General features: G+C 38.5%; 1 protein-coding gene across 3 annotated transcripts in view; it reads left to right on the forward strand.

Moving 5' to 3' along the window:
• LOC131693309 (catenin delta-2) overlaps positions 1-15,827 on the forward strand; it is a 77,425-nt gene that overhangs the window by 22,835 nt on the left and 38,763 nt on the right. For 2 of the 3 annotated variants that reach the window (XM_058981023.1, XM_058981024.1), the window contains exon 2: positions 11,017-11,042. The gene's annotated coding sequence lies outside the window, so the exon portion shown is untranslated. Of the gene's footprint in view, positions 1-11,016; positions 11,047-15,827 lie in introns of all 3 variants that reach the window. The other variant, XM_058981025.1, reaches the window with a different exon arrangement.

Raw genomic sequence — 15,827 nt, forward strand, 5'->3', positions numbered from 1 at the left:
TACCTAGATTTTGCAAAATAGAACACGTGGCATGGAAGGGCAGACTGTTGGCAACATCTCTGAATTTTATTAAAATGTTTGATGCATTGTCTCCATTTTTAGAGACAAAAACATGTGACGCGGAAAAACCGGCCATTTACCACGGGGTAAGTTGGCGGTATGTATAGATGAACCATAAAATAAGCAATCAAATGGAGAATCAAATACTTCATGGGTTCTTTTGGAACGTGATGAATGTCTTTTCAAGAAAACTGTATATTAATCGACATTTGCTATTATATTTCAGTCTCAATATCCCGGAATATTGACTTTGACGCGTACTCCATATTCAATAGCAAATTTTCGAAATTCTTCAGGTGACTAGCCGAAGTAAATATTTCCGGCATTGACGAGATACATAAGAAAAAGATTTTCTTACTTTGGAATGAATTCCAGAAATAAAAATTTTTGATGACTATTTTTGCATCGTAAATAGTACCGCAAACTTTCTCCGCGAGCAGCACCGCCATCACCCTAAATAACACAAAGTGTTTAAAATTTAGGAAATTTACTAGGTATGCTCGAAAATACAATATCGCTCACAACTTCCACAATACAAAATGTTTTGCAACCAAAATACATTGGATAATGGGTTTCACATAACTTGAGGTACATAACGAGAGGCAGTGCTGTATGTCTAATAGAAACGGAGAAAAAGGGTTTCCGCCAACTTACCCCAACCGCCAACTAGCCTCGGGCTCCCCTACTGATATTGAGTTATTTATTGAGATAAATGGTTGGTTTTAATAAATCACGATCATACGCAAATGAAATTGAAAAAAATCGCTCTCGTAAGCCCAATTAGTACGTTTTAAGATTGTGTGTAACATACTGAATTTTTAAAATATGGAATATATGCGTAATTGAAGAGAAATTTGGACCTGAAAAATAAATTAAAAAATATTTACGTTATATCGAGGAAAAATGTACGTTATATCGAATGACGCTATATCGAGGGTACGTTGTATCGAAGATTACCTGTATTTGCATATTATTACTCATTTTTCGTTCTTGTAGATGTTATTTTTCCAGCTCGTTTTGTTCCATTTTATCTATTTATTTTTTCCTCGTTTGTTCCTAGTTTATTTTTTTGTTTTTCTCTCTTTAAAATCTATCATCATTGGACACATTTTCCTTTTTTGCAACTATTTTCGCATTTTGTGCAACGTTTCGATCATGATTATTTTTTAATAATATTGTACTGGAAGGCCGAGTGTCATATACCATTCGATTTAGTTCGTCGAGATTGGAAAATGTCTGTGCGTATGCGTATGTCATTTGAACTCACACAAATTTCTCAGATGGCTGAACCGATTTACACAAATTAGTTTCAAATGATAGGTGTAACGCTCCCATAAGCTGCTATTGTCTTTTTAGTTGCTCCGACTTGCGTTTTCGGAGTTTCGGGTTGAATATAACGATCAAACAGCGAATTCCTATATATACTGGTAACACCATGATGTCCGAATGATGTAATACATATTAAAATGAGTGCAACATTACTTGGATTTGTGGGTATAGATTAGTAATGATTAATCAAAGTAACTTTGACCACATTGGTCATCTTTGACGGTTCCTGATGATACCGGGGAACTCGCCTAGTTCCTAAGCTAAACCTATTTTTTAGCGAACTCTCGACCGATTTCTACAAACTTATTTTCAAATGAAAGATTCCGTAATCCTATTGACAGTATTGAATTTCGTTCGATTCTGGTTCTTTGTTCCGGAGTTACAGGTCCGTCAGTAAGGTCACACTGGAATTTCCCATAGAAACCGTTACAATCGTAATACCTCAGAGGCGAAAAATCTATTGAAATGGTTACCAAATTACTTCGATTCGAAGTCTAGATCACTGATTCCCTACCAAACATTCTTTGAATATATTGTCCACTATCGACAATTCCGGAAGTCCCGGCTTTCGGGCCTATTCCACTATTGAAGTCATATCGGTTCTTCGGTGAAGACTGAACCGATTTTCTCAAATCAAGTCTCAAATGGAAGGTGTAATATGCAGTTCGGTGTTGTATTGAGTACCCTCCCCCCCCCTCCCTCAAGCCCTTACCATTCTCTCCTTCATCACCCCTCACCCCTTTGACTACCATTCACACCCACATTTACTTCACCCACCCCGCATACCGAAATAAGATAAAATATTTCTGAAGCATCCTCCACTCTCACTCTATTAACCCTCCTCCCCTTCCAAACCCGTTCACCCCACCATTTCAAAATATGATTTTTTTCAATCTAAGGATGTACTTGAAATGGCTCAATGCGTTAGCACAACTGAGCCGTGGGTCTTTTAATTTTTTTACAATAAGGAAAAATAAAAAATGCTTAGAATGTCGGGACGCAGTTTGCTGCTGCGTGTTGAGATCCTTTTCCTTAGCGGTGAAGCCGCTTCGGGGTCATTCAGTCTGCCTTCTCTCGCGTTATCCTTCGCATCCATGTCATCATCGGTACTGCTTTCTTGCTGTTCTCGATCAGAGGTTCTTGTTTATTTCTTGTTCTTACGGGTCGCTGTTGTAAATCCGTCTTCATCGGTATTTTCTTCTTTATTGGCGATGCTAGTTGTTGGTTTGGGAGCGGTTGTCGTGGTCGTTGTACCTGCATTATTGGTTAATTGGATCGTTAATTTTGGTTTATCTTAAGGTGTCGGTGGCTGCTTGTTAGAGTTGGGTGTAGTAAATGAGTTTTGACTAGTTGCTTCAGCGCATGTTTTTCCGTAGTGAGCTGTATGGTTACAGAATTGGCATGTTGTGGTCTGCCCGGGATATGTGATTAACGTTGTTTGCTTATAGGTCACGCCTTGCTTCGGTGATTTGCCTTCAATAGTTATGTAAGAAGGTATTGGTTTAGTCACTCGCATCCTCACAATACGAACGCCGTTGGGAATGCGGTGGTGAAAAAATTTCTCCAGGTGTCATTCGTAATAGATTCTACTTCTCCATATTGCGACATGATTCGTTTGATGTAATCTTCCGCGTGGCCAAATCATGGATACGCACGTCCACCATGTCGTTTTCCATATTCGCGGGAATCTTGATTCTGATGTTCTCAAATTCGACCTCGTGTTGCATGTTGTTCTTTGCAATAAAGTTTTCTGCCTGTGCTAAACTTCTAAACGTAATCAAAACACAGTTTTTAACGTGGTGTAGCTGAATGTACGTAACTTCAGCGAGATTAAGCTCCATTTTAACTCTAACTAATTGTTCCACTTCTTGAACTGTGGGTCTAACACGAGTTTTATTAATGTCGATCGAAATCGTGTTATCCCGTAGGCCCTTTTGTTTCATTTGGCAAATTCAGTTCACTCCGCAGCCCGGGGCAACGATACAATTTGTTTGTGCACTGATATAGTACAACAGCTGGCTTGATTCACTGGTGCCTATAGTCTGCTATAGCGTAGCGATTTTTTTTGCTTCTGCTTTGTGCGAGGTCAGAAGATAGACTGATTTCAAAATATGATCACATGAAGATAACATTGAACTCATGCTGATTAAGCTAACTAAATATTCTTTTTTTAATGTACGTTAGGGTCGACTTTGGGATACGTACTAAGTATAAAGTTCAATATAATTGTTGAAATGTTTACTACATTCTGGGAAAGGCGCAATCACACCACTAGGTGGATTAAAACAGATTTTTGACTTTTGCTCTTCAGTCATAAAAGTGCCGTCTAACCAAGATGAGTAACACAACGAAATTTTTCTCGTGTTTCGCCTGAATTCGAACTCCGAGTTAGTAAAATCATTTAAAGTGGCCAAATCAATTGTCACCAGCGTAAAAGCAACCGGAAGGGAAAGTATTCGGTATTTTCAAGCATGTAAATCTGTCGAAGTTCACAGAACCAGACAGAAATATCTGGTTTGGCAGGCATGCTGTACCTGTGGTGAGTAAAGCGACATTTTCATTGCAACATTACGGAAAAAGGACATGTAGTGGTATTCAGGTGGCATCCAAAGACAAGAATCAATCCCAGCCGAGGTCGTTGAGATTTTCTGACGTGAAAACTCTGTTTCATGTTAAAATTTTTTAATAACAGCAGAGAACTATTTTTTCAGATTTCGAGTTTAACCGATTCTGTGTTCGAAAAATCTACAATTATGGAAGGGTTATACTGGACCCCCTGGTCCGTAATTTATCTCTACAGCCCTGAATAACGCTATAACACCCAGTAGCGACAAGCGCAGTTTTTAAGTGTTTATCTGCCGTTTTTAGATAAACGCCATATGTTTATATTGAATATGTTGTGCAAATCAATTACTCCTGATGGCGACTCTACCCTCTCCAAGCGTGTCCTAATCAGATTGCAAACACTACACGCTTGAATCGTTTTGTGTGCAATGTTAGATTTAGGAAGTAATTTTACCACCCCATCTTTTTCTCGCTTTCTGTCTCGGATGTTATTCTAAGTTGACCGAATAGCATACGACAAAACAGCCGGAGGTAGAGTGAGAAATATCTGAAAAAAACACGGAAAATAGAAAAACGGAAGAGCAACAAACCACCTGATAATAAGATAAACTTTATGTTGTAGGGCCATTCCAAACCATTTTTTTTTCGTTCGCCGTTCCTGCGTACCTGTTTTCTGCCTGATTACAGCCAGTATCGGTACGGACATTGCTGCTGCTTTCAGTTGCGCCTCCGGGAGGAAAAAGGGTACACCGGAAAAGGCATCGCAATAGATTATCTATTAAGCATCAGTGATGATATTCCGGCGGGACACGGATGATTCGTGGTGGCTCGTTGTTCTATAGTAGAGCTTCTCTTTTGACTCAACCGAAATACTGTTTTGCTTGAAATCCCGGTAAAACCAAGTTTAAAAAGTTTGTTGTTCTGAATCGCAAAATTTTACCTCGTAGTTGCACTCAATGGACCAACTACATGTTGTTTATTTCAAGCATGTTTTTGTCATTGTGCATGTTTCACTGTTTCAAAACTTTTATATAGTGATCAATACAGATTGGTTGGATATGATCAGGGTTGTACTACCGAGATAGAAAAGAAACAGTTCGCTAGAATAATGGTTAGTAGAGAAAAGTAACTTTTTGGCAAAATACTAACTAAAAGCTTAGTAAATCATTTGCGATTAATTGCAAACTCGTATTATTCAAACTATGTACAAATCAGAGATGAGACTAACACTCAAATCAGGTCATAATTTGATAACGTAAATCATAACAGAATTTAAGAATTCTTGTAGTCAAAAAAATTTACCCATTGACACAGTTCTGCACATTTCTACGTTAAAGGAAACTATACAATAATCAAGGAACCAACAGCACGTGGTATATAGCTACGCTGCGCCCAGTAGCCCCGCTAGATCCTTACGGACTGCACCTGGAACATATTTCGAAACGCCGTCGTACGCCGCCAAGCGCAAAAACGCCTTCGTTGGACATGAACAATTCTTGTTAAATTCGTATTCGGAATCTTATTAATGCAGTGGGCAGAATGCCGGTGCAGTTTGCGCGCATCGTAGAATAAATTGAGTTGTTTAGTCAACTAATTACAAAGGCAAATTGCTCCAATTTCACGTGCTCCAGCGCGCGCTGTCCACCGTTCTTGTAAACAAGCATTCGCCTGTAGGTATTGTATCTACCAAGTGGATCAACAGAGAAAGAGCTTGCAATAGATACGGTACCGTAAGCAGTAAGAGGAAACATTTTAGCGAAATGAGTTGCACATTGTTGTCCCAATTATGAGCCCTGTGTGACGGTTCTCCGACGGACGGAGAAGAAAGATATCGTACGACAACACCAGTAGCAGTAGTAGACAATAAAGAAACAGACGGCGAAAGCGGGGATGGATTTTTGAGCAGCTATCTTTCTGGTTCGTGGGTGTTGTGAACAATGATCCATCAGCAACGTCGATATCGTCTCGTCGCGGTTTCCGATGTCGTTGTCTGGCTGGTGCTGTGGCGCGCCGATTGATACACTGTCAGTCTGTATCAAATTGCAATAACCTTTCGGTTGACGTAGGTTCTCAATTGTCTCATTGTTCTCGCGTTGTGTTTCACCAAATCAAGGTTTAACATACTTCAATTAATATCGGGAATTGACAACTGTAATAAACAGATGGTGATCGATTCATGGTATGTTTGCATTAAAAGTTGCATTCGGATGACACACATAATAGGTCTATTCATATTTATTTAATTTGTTGCCTTTACAATACTGGATTTTAAACATGAGTTACGATTTGTTTGTTGGAAATATTTTTCATTCATATCCTATTGTTAGAATTTATGCATGCTGACGATCCATCATCATTTGCACCAGCTAGCACCGTTTCAATTGACGAAGTGGTGATTGCTGCGTCAAGCAAATTGTAAAATTCATTTTCTCGTCCAAATGGTATTCTTGCTCCGATGTAAATATTTTGATGTACATACTTTTATAATGATGTAATATTTTCCTTTCAAGATATCAGGAATTCAAACAAGAATGTCGAAGAATAAATGTGCCAATATTTCAAAGAACAATAAAGGCGGCGGTCAGCTATTTTCGTTCGTGTCCCTTATTACTTATACTGCAGCAGTGCTATCTTTGATTTCGGTTATGCTACAGCTTTTCCCAATCTTGTTCTAATGCAAATAATTAAGCATTCACCATTTCGTTATATTCTGAATTGTCCATATTTTGTCGTATGTATGTAATGTTCTTTGATTTGATGGCATTGTAATGGAATACGTATCCGCCGGTTCATGCCAAGCGAGCTGACATTTCTTTAGGCTGAGCATACTAATTTCTTTGTTTAGTTTTGTTTGACTAACTAGAAAACTAATCTACTGGGTATTTAATGCGCGTGGGTATTACGCATGGTCTTGTCTGAGTGAATGATGACTTTTGAATTATGTATGAGGGTTGAGAATTAACAATTCGCAAGAAGAATTTAAAACCAGTTACCAATTTTCGGCACGAAGAACAAATGTTTTATTTTCATATTCATTGGCTTACTTTTAGTCCATTAAATCATCAGTAAATTATATTAACTTTTCTTATTTTATTGAGTACTAGCATATGCTTTGGAGTAGTGCATGCATCATATTACTTAACCATATTTCTTCGGGAGTATAAAAATATTGTAGCTTGATTATTGACGTAAAAGGTGACAAGTTAGTTTCTTTCCGTTCTTATTGTTTTTAATCTTGTTCTAGTAATTAGCGTAAAAAACGCACATTGTCATTGATTGTATATCCGACACTCACAGTTAGTCGTATGTCTGCAGGGCTTATTTTATACCGTTTTAAATGTGCCAACGCGCGCAAATAATTATAATATAAGAATAAATCCAGCGGAGAAAGAAGCCAATACATAATTGTCATTAGTAATAATACCAAAATTTATACACAATAAATAATTCGTGTATTGCGAAAACTTTTATTACATAGATATATCGACAAATATTTCGGGACGCCAAAAGTACCGCTTTTCATTATATTCACCCTTATGCCTGTTTGCGAGATTCGAACGAAAGTGGTTCGTATTATCGTTTAGGATAACCGCTTTCGAAAGAATCTCGCATTCGTCGTAAACAAGAATTGTATGGTTTTTGTAATGCCGTGTTTCGCCGGAATGAAGGAGCAAAGAATAATAAAATCGTTCACCTACCGTTTGCTTCAATTAAACATATGCAACACTCCCGACTGTCGGCTGTCCGGAGCTGAAGCTGTTTTTTTTAACAAATCGTTTTCAAAATTAATTCAATATACGACAAATCTATCATAAATTTTCGGCAGCCGGCTGCCCAGACCAATAAACACATGATAACACTACTGAGAGTTGCATAGATCGTATCACTCATCAAAGAGAATCCAGATTTGTGTAACTCTTTACCCCATCTTACTAACAAACATTCCTTCCCATGGCAAACTTGGAGATGCAGAGGTATACACGGTCTCCATAACAATTTTTGTTACACTAACATTCCTTCCCTTCCCCAATAGAACACTCGAAACATGTACATTGTGGACGAATCCCAAGCCCTATTCTTTGATTCTCTGTAAAATTTCGCTTGTTCAGGTCAATCACGGAGTAGCAACTACGAATCGTATGGTCATCATGCTCACTTCAACTTCTATGGAGGATACAAGAATTCATGTAAAAGTACTCACTATTCTTGAGTCTAGCTAAGTTTTTGAAGTTAAAATTTAAGAAAATTTACTTCTGGGCGACTCCCCAATACTGGTAATATAAACGGTAACTTTAGGTTTCGATTAGTTAAAAAAATCACACTTATATATTTTATATAGTTATATATCGTACATCTAAATTCCCACCAACATATACTTTTCTATATGCTCACCAAAATATAATACAACTATCTTCCTACCAAAATAAAATCAATTGGTTTTACGAGATTCTCCAGATTCTTTCAGTAAGACCTAATTTAAGAAGATAACAATAATTTGATCGTGACAAAACATTTTCAAAACATAATCTGCAATCTTTTGCGATAGAATATATGTGTAGACGGTGAATTAAATTGAGGTACATAACAATTGACAATGCATCGATATTAACCCCTCCATGCCCATGTTGTTTATACACAAAAAATATCTTCAAACAACTTTAACTTTTGGCTTAGACCAGATTTGCTCACACGAATCTAACGTTGATAGCTGGGACTATTACCTTTCATTTGAGCACTAACAGTTATAAGGATTACTGGTTGAACTGAACTTATTGCGAAGAGTCTAATTGGATTCTGATGCAGTGCTGCCAGGGACAATTTCTGTTAATGATGAGAAAAAAAATTTGATTCATTTACGTTATCTTGAAATATTATTGAAAACTGATAAAACCTATCAAGCTAGACGGCTTTCGACTACTTTTTAGATGCAGTTGGACTATTGTTAAAATTCTAGGAGATAAGGTCAAAATTGAGCTTTTTTCTAACAATGCGAGAGAATAATCAATCCTGCTCAAAACAAGTTTTTCGTGTTTCATGGCACCAACAGTATTAAGCCGTGTGGTGTCCGGCGGGCTGAAATCTTTTTGCACTATTTCAGCCAAGAATAGAACCTCTGGGAACTGCTCCCATGTCGTAAGAGGCGACTAACAACATGCTAGGAGTTCCTAGGTCGCGGTATTGCTCCGTACCGAAGACTTAACCTGGACGGACCCTAAGGTTTTACTTCATAACCTTTATCCATTCTGTATTAAGTGAATCACTGACATATAGTCACCTTTTCTGATTCGCTATTCTCGATTGTGTACCAACGTTTTAAGTTTCTTCTGGCGGTTGTATAATAGCCGTAAAGGACGAAATCTAATTCTACACTAAGTAACAGCATATATTAATATACCGACTCTTCCATGCCAAGGTTTAACTTCCAAAGCTTTGGTATAAAAACCGTTTTTTAAAAAAAGTAAACTTTCATGTAGGAAATTTATCGAATTGGCCTAAGATGGAGCTGCCGAATTGCACAAAAAGTTTTTTATGTTGCAAGCGATCTGTAGATATGTTAAATTAGGTTTTTTTTATTAAATCTGGGACCGTCTATCGACAAATCTACATTTACGAATACTTCCAAAAGTGACTTCTTAAGGTCTCACGAAGGCCAGACACTAGCTTTATGATACTTTTGCTTTCCTAAACAGTGATAAAAATCTCAACATTCCAGAACTTCGCTTTGTCAGAAAATGTAGGGCCATCAGAAGCTAAAACTTCGTAAAGTCGCATTCCTGGCCCTTTCTTCAAAATCATCCAGTGCAGTGCTCTACGTTACTCGTTCGAATTTGCCCCGCTCATGTGGTAGTCGGTATTTGCTAGTATTGCTCTTCTCCCATCCATTCTTCTTCTGGAACACCCCTGTCGTAGTGTTTATTATATTTGTTAGTCATAATAAACATGTCGTTTGCAATTGGTATTTAACCCAATTAGGGGAACGTGTCTGATAGGGAGATGCCAACTTGCCATTTACACTTCGCAGTGAATTTTTTCACATTCATTTGGGATATCTTTTATACATTTACACGCTTTATTTGTACTGCAAACTTTGAAAATGATTATTGAAGTATTTATAAGAAGCATTACTCCCTATGGCCGGCTGTTCGGAGCTCAAATTGTTCGTTTCGAATTCTCGGAAATTGATCGCGAGCGACTTCGTACATATTGCTAAGATCATATTGTCTATAGATGAATAGACCTCTATCATACTCCACGCGGCTTTCTCCTTTCATTACGCCCCACAGAAGAAGATTTTTTAAAATACCTATTTGAATGGATTCATATTTCTACTGGAGGTCGCACACCTGAAAACTTTGATCAAAAATGAAAAGACAAAGTGCGTGAGTACTTAGCTAAACCACAATATCTACCAAAATATATCCTGATTCATCTCCCTACCTACTAACACCAATCCTATCCTGTGACACTTGTCGATGATGCAGAGAATCCCTCGGTCATAATAGTCTAACTAACATTCCTTCCCATCCCAAAATTGACCTGCATGGGCGTGGCCATCTACGTTATTGATCATACTATAATCTTAGTCTCTTTAGGTTGCACGTTGAGTATGATGAACTACTCCCAAGTATCATACAATTGGTTCCATATGCAATTTCAGCAGGCTTTGATCAATCACGGGAAACTCACGGGCGGTCAACTAAGCTAAGCTAAGCTTTCATGACACCAACAAAAAATAATATTGGAACCCTATTTGCTTAAAAAAATTTGGGCGTAGTGACATGACAAACTTATCACGATTTTTTTAAAAATGCGTCGTCGTTTAGCCCATATTATTATTATTATCTGAATGTTCGACGGATTCAGAAAAAATGTGTAACTGGTGTCGTATCCGAACGGATGCTTGTTACTGGGTTTTGAGCACCCTGGAGCAAATGTGCAGGTTTCAATAAGTAAAATTAGTTGCGAATCTTTTGAAGGTCGTGTAAGCTGCCACAGCTCTTATGTCCCTCAACGTACTGCAAGTGATCGATTACTAATAGAGGTTTCTTTCTATCTTTTCAGGAATTGGAAAGACTCTGTTGAATCAAGTAAGTAAGCGAAAATAGAGCTTTTTTTACGATTTAATAGCCTAAAAATCCGACGGATAATTATCAATAAGATTCTATTTCTTTTCGACGAAAGATCATGCAATTGTGCATCGTGGTAATAAATCCCTATTAAAATAAAAATAAGCGGTGAAATGCAATTTCGAAAACTGTAAATATATGTGCGTCACACAATCAGTTTTTTTTATTATACTTCGATTTTGGTTCTTTTTGCATATCCGGTTGATCGTTATGCTTGTACTTATTAGTAGGATAGATCCGGCCCCAGATACTTGATGCCGATACGGGTTCATAGCATACCCCGGATCAAGACCAGGTCCCAAATCGGATCCATCTCCATACTCCTGACTAGGTCCTGAGTCTAACCAGGCCCCAGTTTGGCATTTTAAATTGGTTGAGTCTGTATCCGAACCACTGGATTAGACATGAACTAATGGTTCTGCTCCCGACATATGACGGGAAGGTCTACACATTTACTGCAATAAAACTAAATTTCTATCTACCAGTCGTCAATTCTACCTTCCACTTTGTTACTTATCCACTGTGCAAACAGTATAGCACTTTAGAAAAAAACCAACGCGATTGATAGCTTTTGTTAGACCCACAGTGCACTAGGTGGGTTATGCATCGTACGCCGAATTGTGTACTGGCAACGAGCAGAAGTTTAACCGAAGCAGAAACCTTCATTATGAAGAAAACGTGGAACACGACTTCGAATATGACGGCGTTAAACCTGTATCCAAAGCGCACTCAATCAGGCCATTCATGTCGAAAAACGGGGAAATGGAAACCGTTACATAGATATTAGGGTGGGGCATTGTTATATGGAAAAACGTAACCATAACCTCATCAACGGAGCACAGCACTTTTTTGGTTCCATTTGGGGTCCCAAATAACTGTGCAAAATTTGACATGGATTGGATTTGACCTGGCGTAGCGCATTGCGTTTGAAATTTGTATGGAAATTAGTGTGGGAAAACCTACTTTTTTGCATTTTACAGACTTCAATTCTTCCTGCAGTATACTAACAATTAGACAGAAGTGTAGTCCAGGATATGCTAATGTATATGATGTTATTTTGGTATGCTATATGAAATGTCATTGGTACACCCGCAGTGTTGGCAAAAAAATGATTTTTCGCAATTAATTCGATCTATCGAACTTTGAACAGCTATAACTTGTTGTAGAGACATTCTAGCACCATGCATCCTTCGGCAAAGTTGTTCAGCATATCCTGGACTATCTAATTATTGGTATACTGCAGGAAGAATTGTAGTCTGTAAAATTGAAAATGCAAAAAAGTAGGTTTTCCCATACTAATTTTTATACAAATTTCAAACGCAATGCGCTACGCCGGGTCAAATCCAATCGACCCCAAATTTTGCACAGTTGTTTGGGACCCCAAATGGAACCAAAAAAGTGTTGTGCTGAAAAAACGATCATTTTGCCCCACCCTAATAGATATGTGGAAAAACATTTTTTGTGTCAAAGTATAGACACTCGCCTTTATCCCCCCTCGCAGGTTGATGAGATTTACGGTATTGTAAACATAATCAAGCCACAATAAGTTCAATAGAGTTATCTAAAAATAAGGACCTTCGCTCTTTTTAGTTTCTATTTGCACCAAGTTCTATTACTAGAGGTTAATTAGTTCTCATGTTAATAATCCACCAATCATTATGACTACTCATTTGGATTTGATTTATAAAAGAAGCCCGCTTCAAGATGTTGATTACAATACGCCTCGATAGTGGTGTATCGAGGAGGCCGGGAGCGCTGATATGAGCCTTTTTCTGTTCTTTACCTTTCCTCTAGTTACCCGCTCATAACCAATAATCAACCAGTAACAAATAGATAATTGAGAAAGGATGTGCTATGTGTGGTGGTTGGCTATTCAAGTATTAGTAGTGTTTGAAGTACTAATGTATGTCTTTCATGTGATGATCATAACCTCAACTGTATCTTGTACCTGCCTAATCTATTACGTCTCTCATATATTGTCTTTTATTTCTTCTTTTTGAGTCCTATACTGCCATTCTACACCCTCCTTCAGCTGGGTCAGCAAAGATGGTGATAGTGAACGTGTTAACACTCACACATTCTCAAACGCGGTCTCAAGCGCACGTGATTACGAATCGGTCATATCCGAAAGTCTGTCATACCTACTAGACAACACGGCGACATAACCGGGAACCCTATCGATATAAGGGTTTCCAATCTGTCAGAGTTTCAACCGCACACCGAAAATTTGATATCAGACTCACGGTTTGCGCGACCAATCAGGAACATACGCAAATATGTTACAAAATCACGTCAGCGTACAAACGTTAGAGCCCCTTGCGATTTTCCAAGCAACCTACGTCCACGAACTGGCAAACATGATTACACCCCGGTGATAAGGTGAACGTCTCAGCACTCATAAACTTACCAACGCGATCTCAAGCGTCAACCTACAAACTCCCGCGCCCGCGCCATCATAGTCGGGATCGTGCGGAAGTCTCTATCCTCGGTACCAACAGTCTAGGTCCATATAAATTAATAAAAAAATGAAAAATTACGAGAAAATAACTCCCATATCTACTAGACAAAATGTTCTATGGCGACATGACTGGGAACTCTGGTGATATGGGGTAACTCACTCCCTGTCAGAATGTGATCCGTACACCGAAAACTAAATGAATGACGGTCCGCGAATATGTGAATGGGCGTAGGGTTTCAAAATCGAATTTATACAAGCGAAGTCACATACACGCGAGCACACGCGACAAACACGTCGACATACGAACGCTTAAGCCTTTCGCGATCATCCACGCACACCTATGCCCGCGATCGCGTAAACTTGATAACACTCCGGCAATTGTGTGAACGTTTTAGTACTTACGAAGTTACAAACGCGGTCTCAAAAGCGAACCCGCAAACGCGCGCGATCATGAATCGGTCATGTCCGGAAATCTTTAACCTTCATTCTAGCAATTTAGGTCCATACATTCAGTTGGACCTATCAAAAAAAAATAAAGCTCATATCCACTAGACCACGCGTTCTACGACGACATGATTGGGAACTCTAATGATATGGAAGAACCCACTTCCTTCTGGAATCTGAACCGTACACAAAAAATTAAGTATCAGATTCACGGTCCGCGCGCGATCATTCTAGAACACACGCGAATATGCGAAAGGCACACGGTTATGAAATAGAATTTATACACGCGAAGTTACATACACGTTAGCACACGCGACATACAAACGTACACGCGATCGAGCACGTGAACGTACAAATGTTCGAGCCCTTCGCGATGATACACGCGATCGCGAGTCCCTGCGCCCGCACATACCTGAACCGTACAATGAATATCACATTCAGAATCACGGCCCGCTACAATTGGCCTAATGCAGTGTTTTATTGGGCGACATTGCCTGTCTCGTCTGCAAATTGTAGTATGTGATTCTGACGGGGAGCCCTTCCGAGAACCTAGCTCTACAGCTCCAGTAGGACAACTCTCGAAAAAAAAACAAACTTGAACTGTTGAAACTTGGAAGACTGTCGTTCAGTTGTTCATGTCAAAAATGATAAATTTTTTGAAACAATTGACAAACTTTTCTGAAATTTGTATTATGTCTGATAGAGCAACAGCACAATACAAAAATAAGAAAAACTTCGCAAGCTTGTGTAGATTTCAGTCAAAGTATGAAATAAGCGCAGAATGGCATTTTTTTGCAACATCCCATGGAAAAGCACCCTGTGATGCTATTGGTGGCACTCTCAAGCGGATGGCAAAAAGTGAATTCGAAACACAAAAAAGCAAAACTTAATTTATATTAGGTCTTGTGCCCTTAACGCGCAAAACGGTTTAGTCCAATTTTATTGCATAATACCAGGCGTTTGGTTTCTTGAACCAAAAGATAAGAGTTCGTCTTCGCTTTCTCGTCAGCAAACCAGCGCTATATTTGCTTCCCGGTATATCACTCGGGACATGTGGCTTTAGGCGGTCACATATCGTCGCTGTTGTGCTATCTTATGACAAACGCCATTTTGGGGTAAACTGAGTTAAATATGCCATATTGTTGGTCTAAAACATCTCTACAAAATGGCGTTTTCGGAATTTTGACATCCCACTTGGTTACTGAGATATAGCGAGAAACGTGCTGAGAAATTCTATGATATTTGCATCTCACCGATTGTTTATAGACCAAATAAAGCCAAAGATATGAATAAAAGTTAATAATTGATGATTTTTTTCTTTGGAAAATTTTCCATGCACGATTATGACACGCCATACAAATTTTGTCATCAATACACACCTATGACACGTATGAGTGCGACCTTTGTTTACATGTTTAGCAAAAACTCGTAACATAGTCAACCGACCTTCATAATATTTGAGAGATTAATACAGAATAGACAGAAGCATTAATTGTATTCTCTTAATTGTTTCTACTATTTACCAATTGCAAGATATTCAATCTCAAACTTTAAAAATCATTTTTCTCGAAATGTGCAGAATGGCGCTTGTCATAAGATAGCACAACAGCGACGATATGTCTTTTGAACTGTTTGGAATTTTTTGTGTCTAACTAGTGCTAATTTGGGTACTAGTTTAGATACATCGTCTAACTAGACACCCAGATGGTGCTAGTTACTGACGAGATGAATTTGAAACACAAAAAAACAAAACTTAATCAAAAAGAGCCAGGTTTGCTCGCGACTATGGAAATACCATAACAACTCCCGAGAGTTATATAACTGGGTAGTTGAACAAACTGATA

Source organism: Topomyia yanbarensis, chromosome 3, assembly GCF_030247195.1.
Source record: "Topomyia yanbarensis strain Yona2022 chromosome 3, ASM3024719v1, whole genome shotgun sequence".
NCBI classification, from domain to species: Eukaryota; Metazoa; Arthropoda; class Insecta; order Diptera; family Culicidae; genus Topomyia; species Topomyia yanbarensis.